General features: G+C 44.3%; 1 long non-coding RNA gene across 2 annotated transcripts; it reads right to left on the bottom strand.

Moving 5' to 3' along the window:
• Window positions 1-5,866: 5,866 nt before the first annotated feature.
• Window positions 5,867-6,452, bottom strand: LOC139025995 (uncharacterized). 2 transcript variants are annotated; one of them, XR_011477694.1, is made up of 3 exons: window positions 6,244-6,452; window positions 6,075-6,166; window positions 5,867-6,013 (listed from the first exon to the last, which is right to left on the bottom strand). It is a non-coding gene; the product is annotated as an uncharacterized lncRNA (long non-coding RNA). The 2 variants fall into 2 exon arrangements; XR_011477695.1 differs by having other exon boundaries at window positions 5,867-5,980.
• Between the last annotated feature and the right edge of the window lie 6,037 nt (window positions 6,453-12,489).

Raw genomic sequence — 12,489 nt, 5'->3', positions numbered from 1 at the left:
GCCCTTCTCCCAGATTGCTCAGTTTGGCCGGCGCGGCCAGCTCTAGGAAGAGTCTTGGTGGTTCCGACCTTCTTCCATTTCAGAATGATGGAGGCCACTGTGTTGTTGGGGACCTTCACTGCTGGCAGATGTGTTGTACCCTTCCCCAGATCTGTGCCTCGACACAATCCTGTTCTGGAGCTCTACGGACAAATCCTTCGACATCATGGCTTGTTTTTTTTATTTAACAAGTCAGTTAAGAACTTTCTTATTTACAATGAAGGACTAGGAACGGTGGGTTAACTGCCTGTTCAGGGGCAGAAACGACAGATTTTTATCTTGTCAGCTCGGGGATTCGATCTAGCAACCTTTTGGTTACTGGCCCAAACACTCCTAACCACTAGGCTACCTGCTGGTTACTGTCAATGCCCTAACCACTAGGCTACCTGCTGGTTACTGCCCAATGCCAACCACAAGGCTACCTGCTGGTTACATGGCCCAATGCCCTAACCACTAGGCTACCTGCTGGTTACTGCCCAACACTCTAACCATAGGCCACCTGCTGGTTACTGCCCAATGCTCTAACCACTAGGCCACCTGCTGGTTACTGGCCCAATGCTCTAACCACTAGGCTACCTGCCGTTTTTGCTCTGACATGCACTGTCAACTGTGGGACCTCATATAGACAGGTGTGTGCCTTTCCAAATCATGTCCAATTAATATAATTTTTTCACAGGTTGGACTCCAATCAAGTTTAGCAACATCTCAAGGTATGGTCAATGGAAACGGGAAGCACCTGAGCTCAATTTCGAGTCTCATAGCAAAGGTCTGGAATACTTATGTAAATAAGGTATTTCTGTTTTATTTTTAATACATTTTGCAAAAATGTCTAAACCTGTTTCCGCTTTGACGTTATTGAGTATTGGGTGTAGATTGCTGAGAATGTTATTTATTAATCAATTTTTAGAATAAGGCTAACGTACAAAATCTGATGAAGTCGGAGGGGTCTGAATACTTTCCGAAGACACTGTACTCCTGTCCATTGTGCTGTCTCTAGTTAGGCATCTTCCTTCAAACTGGCACACAAGACGAACCCCTGGACACCATTTTTGACTGGGGAAGTAATTCGACCTGGACACCATTTATCTGACTGGGGAAGTAGATCGCACCTGGACACCATTTATCTGACTGGGGAAGTAGATCGACCTGGAACGCATTTATCTGACGGGGAAGTAGATCGACCTGGACACCATTTTCTGACTGGGAGTAGATCGACCTGGACACCATTTATCTGACTGGGGAAGTAGATAACTGGCTTCATTGTCAAAATCCAAAACGTATCCTTTAACCTCTGGACATTACAGTAGCATTCTCTCTGTCTAGATAGTCTACATGGTAGACGATCACCTTACAGGTACTGAAACCATTACAGGTACTGAAACCATTTCTCAGTAGTGACTGAACAATGGTTGAGGTGGTTTGATCTCTCTCTTTGTTTTAAATGATTGGTCTCTGTATGGCTCTGTGTTGTCAACTTGGTTTAAATGATTTGTCTCTGTGTTGTCAACTTGGTTTAAATGATTGGTCTCTGTGTTTTCAACTTGGTTTAAATGATTGGTATGAATTTACGTCTGTACGTCTACGTAGAATTCTCTCAAGTTAATACAATTCTTTTTTTGCCTTTTTCTTTATAAGATCTGAACTGGTGTTATAACTGACCCACTATGACACTATGCTCTACTGTCCCACTGGCTTTCTGAAGAGTACTTACATTTCTTTAATAAATTCTTTAACCAAAATATAGAATGTATACATGAATACATTATTCAGCAAAATRCACCCGAACACAAACATCACTGAATTAGCTTAAAGAGCATGAGGCCTAAATTCAATCAGATCAAGTGATGTGTTGAAGGCGGAACTGTGCTGGAGACGTCAAATCGGTGAGCAGCTGCTCTTTGTCACGAAGCCACACCCACCCAATTGTTAGAAATTCAGAAATGTATGGCTACATCGAAATAATGATTGAGATGATCCCATCTCACGTTCCAGCGTTTCAACTTGAAGGCTGCATGGGATTTCTCAATGCAACATACTTCCTCACTTCATGGTGTTATTTTGGTGGACAGATTTTGGGTGGAGTAAACCCTCTTGCCTCTTCCACTGTCCCCTAACCTTGTACGTTTTAACCCCCTTTTCTTAACCTTATTCTCTTAATAACCTGCAGTGAAAATTCTCCTAACCTGGTACAAAAAAGTCATAGCTCTATCGAAGTGGCCTGTTTTTTAGGTAATCTCAGCCCATACAGTGCATTCAGAAAGTATTCAGAGAGCTCACATTCAAGCCCCTCGGGTGCTGCCGTAGAGTTACATTAGAAGTGCCCATCCAAGAAGACTCAATGTCATTGGTCACAGATAAAATGTCGTCAAATCACATACAGTGGGGAGAACAAGTATTTGATACACTGCCGATTTTGCAGGTTCCGACTTACAAAGCATGTGTAGAGTCTGTAATTTTTTATCATAGGTACACTTCAACGTGAGAACGGATCTAAAACAAAAATCCAGAAATCACATTGTATTGATTTTTAAGTAATTAATTTGCATTTTATTGCATGACGTAAGATTTGATCACCTACCAACCAGTTAGAATTCCGGCTCTCACAGACCTGTTAGTTTTTCTTTAAGAAGCCCTCCTGTTCTCCACATTACCTGTATTAACTGCACCTGTTTGAACTCGGTTACCTGTATAAAAGACACCTGTCCACACACTCAATCAAACAGATTCCAACCTCTCCACAAGTGCCAAGACCAGAGAGAGTGTTAAGGACATCAGAATGATAAATTGTAGACCTGCACAGGCTGGGATGGTCGACAGGACAATAGGCAAGCAGCTTGGTGAGAAGGCAACAACTGTGGGCGCAATTATTAGAAAATGGAAGAAGTTCAAGATCTGACGGTCAATCACCCTCGGTCTGGGTTCCATGAATCACAGACCAGTCAGTTAATCCTACCATTGTGCAATGAGTTGTCATAATGACTGCATCAAATGTACATGATCTTAGGGGCATTGGCAAACCAATGTAAGTAACTTCATTTATGTGCCTCTAATTGCACTGAATACCATCGTTTTATCCTACATCTATTGTAAGCAGTAATCTTGAGCCTATAAACCAGAGATAAAATTAAAAATAAGCAAAGAAAATGAACAGGCCATCATTACTTTAAGCCATGAGGCATCAATACGGATCATCTTCAAGAACTTTTAAAGTTTCCTCAAGTGTCGCAAAAACCATTCAAGGGCTATGATGAAAACTGGTTCTTATGAGGACCGCCACAGGGAAGGAAGACCCAGAGTTACTCTGCTGCAGAGGATAATTCATTAGAGTTTACCAGCCTCAGAAATTGCAGCCCAAATAAATGCTTCACAGAGTCCAATAAACAGACACATCTTCAAACATCACCTGTTCAGAGGAGACTGCGTGAACAGGCCTTCATGGTAAAATTGCTGCAAAGAAACCAATACTAAAGGACACCAATTAGAAGACGAAGACTTGCTTGGGTCAGAAACACGAGCATTGGAATTAGACCGGTGGAAATCTGTCCTTTGTCTGATGAGTCCAAATTTGGAGTTTGTTCCAACCGCCGTTGTCTTTTGTGAGAACGCATAGTAGTGAACGGATGATCTCCACATGTGTGGTTCCCACCATAAAGCATGGCGGAGAGGTTTGTCTATTCTATATGAGCCTAGGAGCAGTGTTTGTCTATTCTATATGAGTCCTTATGGAGCATGGGTTGTCTATTCTATATGAGTCCTTTGGAGCAGGTGTTGTCTATTCATAATGAGTCCTTATGGAGCAGGTGTTGTCTATTCTAAATGAGGCCTTATGGAGCAGGTGTTGTCGATTCTATATGAGTCCTTATGGAGCAGGTGTTGTTATTCTATATGAGTCCTTATGGAGAGTGTTGTTATTCTATATGAGTCCTTATGGAGCAGGTGCGTCTATTCTATATGATCCTTATGGAGCAGGTGTTGTCTATTCTATATGAGTCCTATGGAGCAGGTGTTGTCTATTCTATTTGAGTCCTTATGGAGCAGGGTTGTCTATTCTATATGCAGTCCTTAGGAGCAGGTGTGTATATTTTACATGAGTCCTTATGGAGCAGGTGTCTCTTCTATATGAGTCCTTATGAGGAGTGTTGTCTAATCTATTATGAGTCCTTATGGAGCAGGTGTTGTCTTTCTATATGAGTCCTTATGGAGCAGGTGTTGTCTATTCTATATGAGTCCTATGGAAGCAGTTGTGTCTATTCTTATTTGAGTCCTTATGGAGCAGGTGTTGTCTATTCTCATATGAGTCCTTATGGAGCAGGTGTTGTCTATTCTATTGAGTCCTTATGAGCAGTGTGTCTATTCTATATGAGTCCTTATGGAGCAGTTGTGTTCTCTTTCTATATGAGTCCTTATGGAGCAGGTGTTGTCCATCAGTGTTATTCTATATGAGTCCTTATGGAGCAGGTTGCTTTCGTATAGTCCTTATGAGTTGTAGTCCTTATGGAAGCAGGTGTTTGTCTTTCTATATGAGTCCTTATGGCAGTGTTTGTCTATTCTACATGAGTCCTTTATTGGAGCAGGTGCTCTCTTCTATAGATCCTTGATGGAGCAGGGTTGTCTATTCTATATGAGTCCTTATGGAGCAGGTGTTGTCTATTCTATTGAGTCCTTATGGAGCAGGTGTTGTCTATTCCTATATGAGTCCTTATGAGCAGTGGTTGTCATATTCTATATGAGTCCTTCATGGAGCAGTGTTCTCTATCTATATGAGTCTTATGGAGCAGTGTTCTCTATTCTGTATGAGTCCTTATGGGAGCAGGTGTTGTGTCTATTCTATATGGTCCTTATGGGAGCAGGGTTGTCTATTCTATATGAGTCTTATGGAGCAGGTGTTGTCTATTCATATGAGTCCTATTGGAAGGGGTTCTCTGTTTATATGAGTCCTTATGGAGCGTGTTGTCATTCTATAGAGTCCTTATGGAGCAAGGTGTGGTCTATTCTATATGAGTCCTTATGGAGAGGTTCTCTATTCTATATGGTGCCTTATGGAGCAGGTGTTTCATTCTATATGCGTCCTTATGGAGGCAGGTGTTGCTATTCTATATGAGTCCTTATGAGAGCAGGTGTTGCCTATTCTATATGAGTCCTTATGGAGCAGGGGTTGTCATCTACATGAGTCCTTATGGGGCAGGTGTCTCGTATTCTAAGAGTCCTTATGGAGCAGGTGTTGTCTATTCTATTGAGTCCTTATGGAGCAGGTGTCTCTATTTCTATATGAGTCCTTAGGAGCAGTTTTCTCTATGAGTCCTTTTGGAGCAGTCTCTAATTCTATATGAGTCCTTATGGAGCACGGCTGTTCTCATTCTACTATGATCCTTATGGAGTCAGGTGTTTCTCTATGAGTCCTTTTGGAGGAGTGTTCTCGTATTCTTAATATGATCCTTATGGAGCAGGTGTTGTCTTGAGCCTGTATGAGCAGGTGTTGTCTATGAGTCCTTATGGCAGCAGGTGTGTTTCTAGGAGCGCTTTTAATGTCCCTTTCTAAGGTACCATATGTTTTCTATCTAAATTGAATATTTACACTTGTCTGTCTAGACAGTGAGGACATTTGCAATGAAAGGAACAAGTAAACAACCCAGCGCATGTAGTTTATTCGTTATTATTAATAAGACTCACACTCACGTAAAATGTTTTTAAGTGGCCCAAAAATAAGGAAAACTCTTAGAACCCAGAAACCCAGAAGAAGAAACTCTTAGAACCAGAAACCCAGAAGAAGAAAACTCTTTTAGAACCCAGAGAACCCAGAAGAAGAAAAAAATCTTAGAACACAGAGAGAACCCAGAAGAAGAAACTCTTAGAAACCGGAGAACCCAGAGAAGAAACTCTTAGAACACAGAAAACCCAGAAGAAGAAACTCTTAGAACACAGAAAACCCAGAAGAAAGAAACTCTTAGAACACAGAGAACCCAGAAGAAGCACTCTTAGAACACAGAGAACCGAGAAGAAACTCTTAGAACACAGAGAAACCCAGAAGAAGAGACTCTTAGAACACAGAGAACCCAGAAGAAGAAACTCTTAGAACACAGAAACCAGAAGAAGAAACTAGAACACAGAAAACCCAGAAGAAGAAACTCTTGAACACAGGAAAACCCAGAGAAGAAACCTTGAGAACACAGAAACCCAGAAGAGAAACTCTTGGACGGGAAGAACTCTAGAACACAGAAAACGCAGAAGAAGAAACTCTTAGAACCAAGAAACCCAGAATAATAACTTTTTGAAATACTTTCTTTATGCTCTGATCCAGGCTGGTTAGCAACGGTTGGTCAATCCGGGATCCTTGGGACATCCCAACTCTGTTATCTCATTGAAGTTGAAATTTAAAAGGGTGAGGTAAGGGTTGTGTTAGGTTGTGAGTCGAGCTGTATACAGATATCTCCATGGTGAAACGCTGTCTAGGATATGGATCCTCCTCAATAGGGCTGAAGTGCAGTACAGACTCTTGTAGTCTATGGACAGTATATTAATTATGAGAGCTGTAGTACAGACTCTGTAGTCTATGGACTAGATATTAAATTAACTGTATACAGACTCTGTAATCTATGGACTAGTATATTAAATTAACTGTAGTACAGACTGTAATCTATGGACTAGTATATTAAATGTACTGCAGTACAGACTCTGTAATCTATGGACTAGTATATTAAATTACTGCAGTACAGACTCTGTAGTCTATGGACTCAGTATATAAATGACTGCAGTACAGACTCTGTAATCTGATGACAGTATATAAGAATGAAATGCAGTACAGACTCTGTAATCTAATGGACTAGATATCTAAATAACGTAGTACAGACTCTTATCTATGGACTAGTATATGTAAATGAACTGCAGTACAGACTCTATCTATGGACTAGTTATTAAATGAACTGGGTCTACAGACTGTCCTCCTGGAGAACAGCCCTGTCCTGTCCAGAGGTCTACAGACTGTCTCCTGGAGACAGTCCTGTCTGTCCAGAGGTCTACAGACTGTCCTCCTGGAGACAGCCTCGTCTGTCAGGGTCTACAGACTGTCCTCCTGGAGACAGCCCTGTCTGTCCAGGGTCTACAGACTGCCTCCTTGGAGATAGCCCTGTCTGTCCAGAGGTTCTACAGACTGTCCTCCTGGAGACATCCTGGTCTGTCCAGAGGTCTACAGCTGTCTCCCTGGAGACAGTCCTGTCTGTCCAGAGGTCTACAGCACTGTCCTCCTGGAGACAGCCCCTGTCTGTCCAGAGGTCTACAGACTGTCCTCCTGGAGACAGTCCTGTCTGTCCAGAGGTCTACAGACTGTCCTCCTGGAGACAGTCCTGTCTGTCCAGAGGTCTACAGACTGTCCTCCTGGAGACAGCCCTGTCTGTCCAGAGGTCTACAGACTGTCCTCCTGGAGACAGCCCTGTCTGTCCAGAGGTCTACAGACTGTCCTCCTGGAGACAGTCCTGTCTGTCCAGAGGTCTACAGACTGTCCTCCTGGAGACAGTCCTGTCTGTCCAGAGGTCTACAGACTGTCCCTCCCTGGAGACAGTGCCTGTCTGTCAGAGGGTCTACAGACTGTCCTCCTGGAGACAGCCTGTGTCCAGGTCCTACAGACTGTCCTCCTGGAGACAGTCTGTCTGTCCAGAGGTCTACAGACTGTCCTCCTGGAGACAGTCCCTGTCTGTCCAGAGGTCTACAGACTGTCCTCCTGGAGACAGCCCTGTCTGTCCAGAGGTCTACAGACTGTCCTCCTGGAGACAGCCCTGTCTGTCCAGAGGTCTACAGACTGTCCTCCTGGAGACAGCCCTGTCTGTCCAGAGGTCTACAGGCTGTCCTCCTGGAGACAGTCCTGTCTGTCCAGAGGTCTACAGCATTGTCCTCACCTGGAGACAGCCTGTCTGTCCACGAGGTCTACAGACTGTCCTCCTGGAGACAGTCCTGTCTGTCCAGAGGTCTGACAGACTGTCCTCCTGGGAACAGCTCCTGTCTGTCCAGAGGTTCTACAGACGTGTCCTCCTGGAGACAGCCTGTCTGTCCAGAGGTCTACAGACTGTCTCCTGGAGACAGTCCTGTCTGTCCAGAGGTCTACAGACTGTCCTCCTGGAGACAGTCCTGTCTGTCACAGAGGTCTACAGACTGTCCTCCTGGAGACAGTGCCTGTCTGTCCAGAGGTCTCAGACTGTCTCCTGGAGACAGTCCTGTCTGTCCAGAGGTCTACAGACTGTCCTCCTGGAGACAGTCCTGTTCTGTCCAGCAGGTCTACAGACTGTCCTCCTGGAGACAGCCCTGGTCTGTCCAGAGGTCTACAGACTGTCCTCCTGGAGACAGCCCTGTCTGTCCGAGAGTCTACAGACCGGTCCTCTGGAGACAGCCCGTCTGTCCAGAGGTTACAGACTGGTCCTCCTGGAGACAGCCCTGTCTGCCAGAGGTCTACAGCTGTCCTCCTGGAGAACAGCCCATGTCTGTCCAGAGGTCTACAGACTGTCCTCCTGGAGACAGCCCTGATCTGTTCCAAGGTCTACAGACTGTCCTCTGAGACAGCCCTGTCTGTCCAGAGGTCTACAGACTGTCCTCCTGGAGACAGCCTGTCTGTCCAGAGGTCTACAGACTGTCCTCCTGGAGACAGTCCTGTCTGTCAGAGGTCTAACAGACTGCTCCTGGAGACAGCCCCTGTGCTGTCCAGAGGTCTACAGACTGTCCTTCCTGGAGACAGCCCTGTCTGTCCAGAGTCTACAGACTGTCCTCTGGAACGCCTGTCTGTCCAGAGGTCTCCTCCTGGAGACAGCCCTGTCTGTAGGTCTACAGACTGTCCTCCTGGAGACAGTCCTGTCTGTCCAGAGGTCTCACAGACTGTCCTCCTGGAGACAGCCCTGTCTGTCCCAGAGGTCTACAGACTGTCCTCTGGAGACAGCCCTGTCTGCCAGAGGTGTCTACGAGACTGTTCCGGTCAACTGTCCCCCCTGGAGACAGCCCTGTCTGTCCAGAGGTCTACAGACTGTCCTCCTGGAGACAGCCCTGTCTTCCAGAGGTCTACAGACTGTCCTCCTGGAGACAGTCCTGTCTGTCCAGAGGTCTACAGACTGTCCTCCTGGAGACAGTCCTGTCTGTCCAGAGGTCTACAGACTGCCTTCCTGGAGACAGCCCTGTCCTGTCCCAGAGGTCTACAGATGTCCTCCTGGAGACAGCCCTGTCTGTCCAGAAGGTCTACAGACTGTCTCTCCCTGGAGACAGTCCTGTCTGTCCAGATGGTTACAGACTGTCCTCCTGGAGACAGTCCTGTCTGTCCAGAGGTCTACAGACTGTCCTCCTGGAGACAGCCCTGTCTGTCCAGAGGTCTCCACTCAGAATCTCTGTATTCCTTTGCAGTAAAGAGGCGGAAGTGAGGAGTTCTGTCCAGTGCTACTTTGTAAGCCATTATAACAACACAGGACTAAGGTGGAGATAAATCACTACGTTTAATAGTCCAGAGTGGTAGAACTGTGAATCTTAGAAGTGCTGAGCTCTGAGGGGTACAGGCAGAAGGTTTGTCCTGTTGTGAACACCTGACAAGGTAGTCAGGTGAGCGCGGTAAGGTTGTAAGGTGTAGTAATGGCTGTAGAGAAGCATTATGTTGCTGTATGTTTATGTGACCGGATATTAGACCATCAGCCCCAGATGTCTGTATTCAGTACAGCAGATAACACTACCTCTTCATCTGAAGACACTAAACCAACAGTCTTTTCTCTTTTAAACAAAACAATTATTTAACAGTACCAAAATCAAAACAGACACTAAACATTCACTATCTTTTATTTGATTTCTGAATGTCACTTTTCCCTACATGGGTTTAGTTTTAGTGGCTATATTTTGGGAGGTACTTGAGAAATGTAGAGCAAACAGTAAGTCCAATGGTTTCGTTGATGAGAACCCTTTAGAGTTAAATTTGAAAGAACCCAGTAGAGACACTGGCTATGTCCCAAATGGAACACTATTTACTACATATAGTGCACTAGTTTAGACTGGGCTCCTTAGTGCACTGCTGTTGAGCAGAGCCCTATGTGGGGAATAGGGTGTCATTTGGGACGCAGACACTCCGAGACCATCTGACCACTGTGTCCTGCAGACTGGTAAGTGCTGAGTTACGGAGAGACGATCTGACCACTGTGTCCTACAGACTGGTAAGTGCTGGGTTACGGAGAGACCATCTGACCACTGTGTCCTGCAGACTGGTAAGTGCTGGGTTACGGAGAGACCATCTGACCACTGTGTCCTGCAGACTGGTAAGTGCTGAGTTACGGAGAGACGATCTGACCACTGTGTCCTGCAAGACTGGTAAGTGCTGGGTTACGGAGAGACCATCTGACCACTGTGTCCTGCAGACTGGTAAGTGCTGGGTTACGGAGAGACCATCTGACCACTGTGTCCTGCAGACTGGTAAGTGCTGGGTTACGGAGAGACATCTGACCACTGTGTCCTGCAGACTGGTAAGTGCTGGGTTACGGAGAGACCATCTGACCACTGTGTCCTCAGACTGGTAAGTGCTGGTTACGGAGAGACCATCTGACCACTGTGTCCCAGACTGGTAAGTGCTGGTTATGGAGAGACCATCTGACCACTGTGTCCTGCAGACTGGTAAGTGCTGGGTTACGGAGAGACCATCTGACCACTGTGTCCTACAGACTGGTAAGTGCTGGTTACGGAGAGACATGATAAAATAGTTGATGCATTGTGACTCTTGTACATGTTCTACAGATCTAGTTATTTTCCTGTACAGTGACAGTTCAACCACTAGTACTCTAATAGAGTAGAGTACCTTCTACTAGTTGTACTACCCTACTAGAGTTGTACTACCTTCTACTAGAGTTGTACTACCTTCTACTAGAGTTGTACTACTTCTACTAGTTGTACTACTTCTATCTAGAGTTGTTATACTACGTTTACTACCTTCTACTAGAGTTGTACTACCTTCTACTGAGTTGTACTACCTTCTACTAAGAGTTGTACTACCTTCTACTGGAGTTGTACTACTTCACTGGAGTGGTACTACTTCTACTAGAGTTGTACTACCTTCTACTGGAGTGTGTACTACCTTCTACTAGAGTTGTTACTACCTTCTACTAGAGTTGTAACTACTTCTACTAGATACTACCTTTCTACTAGAGTTGTATCACCTTCTACTGGAGTTGTACTACCTCTGACTGGAGTTGTACTACCTTCTACTAGAGTTGTACTAAACCTTCTACTAGAGTTTGTACTACCTTCTACTAGAGTTGTACTACCTTCTACTAGAAGTGTAACTACCTTAACTAGAGTTGTACTACCTTTCTACTAGAGTTGTACTACCTTCTACTAGAGTGTGTACTACCTTATACTAGAGTGTAACTACTTCTACTAGAGTTGTACTACCTTCTACTAGAGTTGTACTACCTTCTACTAGAGTTGTACTCGAGTTGTACTACCTTCTACTAGGTTGTACTACCTTCTACTAGAGTTGTACTACCTTCTACTAGAGTTGTACTACCTTCTACTAGAGTCTTGTACACCTCACTAAGAGTTGTCTAACTTCTACTAGTTGTACTACCTTCTACTAAGTTGTACTACTTCTACTAGAGTTGTACTACCTTCTACTGGAGTTGTACTACTTCTACTGGAGTTGTACTAGCCTTCTACTAAGAGTTTGTACTTACTATTGAGCTACCTTCTAGAAGTTGTACTACCTTCTACTAGGTTGTACTACCTTCTACTGGAGTTGTACTACCTTCTTACTAGAGTTTGTACTACCTTCTACTAGAGTTGTACTAGCCTTCTACCACGAGAGTTGTACTACTTCTACTAGAGTTGTACTACCTTCTACTAGAGTTGTACTACCTTCTACTAGAGTTGTACTACCTTTCTACTGGAGTTGTACTACCTTCTACTAGAGTTTACTCTACTTCTAGCTAGAGTTGTACTACCTTCTACTAGAGTGTATCTACCTTCTACTGAGTTGTTACTACCTTCTACTAGAGTTTGTACTACCTTCTAACTAGAGTGTTGTACTACCTTCTACTAAGTGTACTACTTCTATAGGTTGTACTACCGTCTACTAGTTGTACTACCTCTACTAGAGTTGTACTACCTTCTACTAGAGTTGTACTACCTTCTACTAGAGTTGTACTACCTCTACTAGAGTTGTACTTACTTTTACTATTCTACTAGAGTTGTACTACCTTCTACTAGAGTTGTACTACCTTCTACTAGAGTTGTACTACCTTTCTACTGGGTTGAGCTACTTCTACTGTTGTACTACCTTCTACTAGATTGTACTACCTTCTACTAGAGTTGTAACTACACTTCTACTAGAGTTTGTACTACCTTCTACTAGAGTTGTACCTTACCGTTCTACTAAGAGTTGTACTCACCTTCTCTAGAGTTTTACTCCTTCTACTTGGAGTTTGTACTACCTTCTACTGGAGTTGTAACTAC

The sequence above is a fragment of the Salvelinus sp. IW2-2015 genome, unplaced genomic scaffold (assembly GCF_002910315.2).
Source record: "Salvelinus sp. IW2-2015 unplaced genomic scaffold, ASM291031v2 Un_scaffold3706, whole genome shotgun sequence".
NCBI lineage: Eukaryota > Metazoa > Chordata > Actinopteri > Salmoniformes > Salmonidae > Salvelinus > Salvelinus sp. IW2-2015.
The sequence above is the reverse complement of the archived record's forward strand: the minus strand, read 5'-3'. Positions and strand labels throughout refer to the sequence as shown.